Below are 2,500 nucleotides of genomic sequence, written 5' to 3'. Positions count from 1 at the left end.
TATAAAACTCCATTTGTAATTTAATTAATCAAAATTAATATTTTTTTTTGATTTTTCAGCGATCCAGAACCGATGAGACGAAAACATTAAAACAATATTTTTGCATTTTCTTACGACAAAACATTAACAAATACGAGACTATAACAATATAAAACTACATATGTAATTTAATTAATCAAAATTAATAATTTTTTTTGATTTTTCAGTGATCCAGAACCGATAAGTCGAAAATTTTAACAATCATATTTTTGCATTCTGTACCGTGGATCCATCGTTAAACGCTATTAAACTAACGTCCGTGATGGTATAAATGCAGATTTTCGCTCCGTTTAGCCAAAATAACGAACTTTAGGTGCGCTCCGAAATACTTCAAAGTCCCAGCGGCGTATTGCTTCGCCTCTTAGAACCGATTAGTCGAAAATTTTAACAATCATATTTTTGCATTCTGTACCGTGGATCGATCGTTAAACGCTATTGAACTAACGTCCGTGATGGTATAAATGCAGATTTTCGCTCCGTTTATCCAAAATAACGAACTTTAGGTGCGCTCCGAAATATTTCAAAGTCCCAGCGGCGTATTGCTTCGCCTCTTAGAACCGATTAGTCGAAAATTTTAACAATCATATTTTTGCATTCTGTACCGTGGATCCATCGTTAAACGCTATTAAACTAACGTCCGTGATGGTATAAATGCAGATTTTCGCTCCGTTTAGCCAAAATAACGAACTTTAGGTGCGCTCCGAAATATTTCAAAGTCCCAGCGGCGTATTGCTTCGCCTCCTAGAACCGATTAGTCGAAAATTTTAACAATCATATTTTTGCATTCTGTACCGTGGATCGATCGTTAAACGCTATTGAACTAACGTCCGTGATGGTATAAATGCAGATTTTCGCTCCGTTTAGCCAAAATAACGAACTTTAGGTGCGCTCCGAAATATTTCAAAGTCCCAGCGGCGTATTGCTTCGCCTCTTAGAACCGATTAGTCGAAAATTTTAACAATCATATTTTTGCATTCTGTACCGTGGATCCATCGTTAAACGCTATTAAACTAACGTCCGTGATGGTATAAATGCAGATTTTCGCTCCGTTTAGCCAAAATAACGAACTTTAGGTGCGCTCCGAAATATTTCAAAGTCCCAGCGGCGTATTGCTTCGCCTCTTAGAACCGATTAGTCGAAAATTTTAACAATCATATTTTTGCATTCTGTACCGTGGATCGATCGTTAAACGCTATTAAACTAACGTCCGTGATGGTATAAATGCAGATTTTCGCTCCGTTTAGCCAAAATAACGAACTTTAGGTGCGCTCCGAAATATTTCAAAGTCCCAGCGGCGTATTGCTTCGCCTCTTAGAACCGATTAGTCGAAAATTTTAACAATCATATTTTTGCATTCTGTACCGTGGATCGATCGTTAAACGCTATTGAACTAACGTCCGTGATGGTATAAATGCAGATTTTCGCTCCGTTTAGCCAAAATAACGAACTTTAGGTGCGCTCCGAAATATTTCAAAGTCCCAGCGGCGTATTGCTTCGCCTCTTAGAACCGATTAGTCGAAAATTTTAACAATCATATTTTTGCATTCTGTACCGTGGATCCATCGTTAAACGCTATTAAACTAACGTCCGTGATGGTATAAATGCAGATTTTCGCTCCGTTTAGCCAAAATAACGAACTTTAGGTGCGCTCCGGAATATTTCAAAGTCCCAGCGGCGTATTGCTTCGCCTCTTAGAACCGATTAGTCGAAAATTTTAACAATCATATTTTTGCATTCTGTACCGTGGATCGATCGTTAAACGCTATTGAACTAACGTCCGTGATGGTATAAATGCAGATTTTCGCTCCGTTTAGCCAAAATAACGAACTTTAGGTGCGCTCCGAAATATTTCAAAGTCCCAGCGGCGTATTGCTTCGCCTCTTAGAACCGATTAGTCGAAAATTTCAACAATCATATTTTTGCATTCTGTACCGTGGATCCATCGTTAAACGCTATTGAACTAACGTCCGTGATGGTATAAATGCAGATTTTCGCTCCGTTTAGCCAAAATAACGAACTTTAGGTGCGCTCCGAAATATTTCAAAGTCCCAGCGGCGTATTGCTTCGCCTCTTAGAACCGATTAGTCGAAAATTTTAACAATCATATTTTTGCATTCTGTACCGTGGATCGATCGTTAAACGCTATTGAACTAACGTCCGTGATGGTATAAATGCAGATTTTCGCTCCGTTTAGCCAAAATAACGAACTTTAGGTGCGCTCCGAAATATTTCAAAGTCCCAGCGGCGTATTGCTTCGCCTCTTAGAACCGATTAGTCGAAAATTTTAACAATCATATTTTTGCATTCTGTACCGTGGATCCATCGTTAAACGCTATTAAACTAACGTCCGTGATGGTATAAATGCAGATTTTCGCTCCGTTTAGCCAAAATAACGAACTTTAGGTGCGCTCCGAAATATTTCAAAGTCCCAGCCGCGTATTGCTTTGCCCCGAAATTTTTC

The sequence above is a fragment of the Osmia lignaria genome, unplaced genomic scaffold (assembly GCF_051020975.1).
Source record: "Osmia lignaria lignaria isolate PbOS001 unplaced genomic scaffold, iyOsmLign1 scaffold0012, whole genome shotgun sequence".
Classification (NCBI taxonomy): Eukaryota; Metazoa; Arthropoda; class Insecta; order Hymenoptera; family Megachilidae; genus Osmia; species Osmia lignaria.
This window is presented reverse-complemented; position numbering follows the sequence as displayed.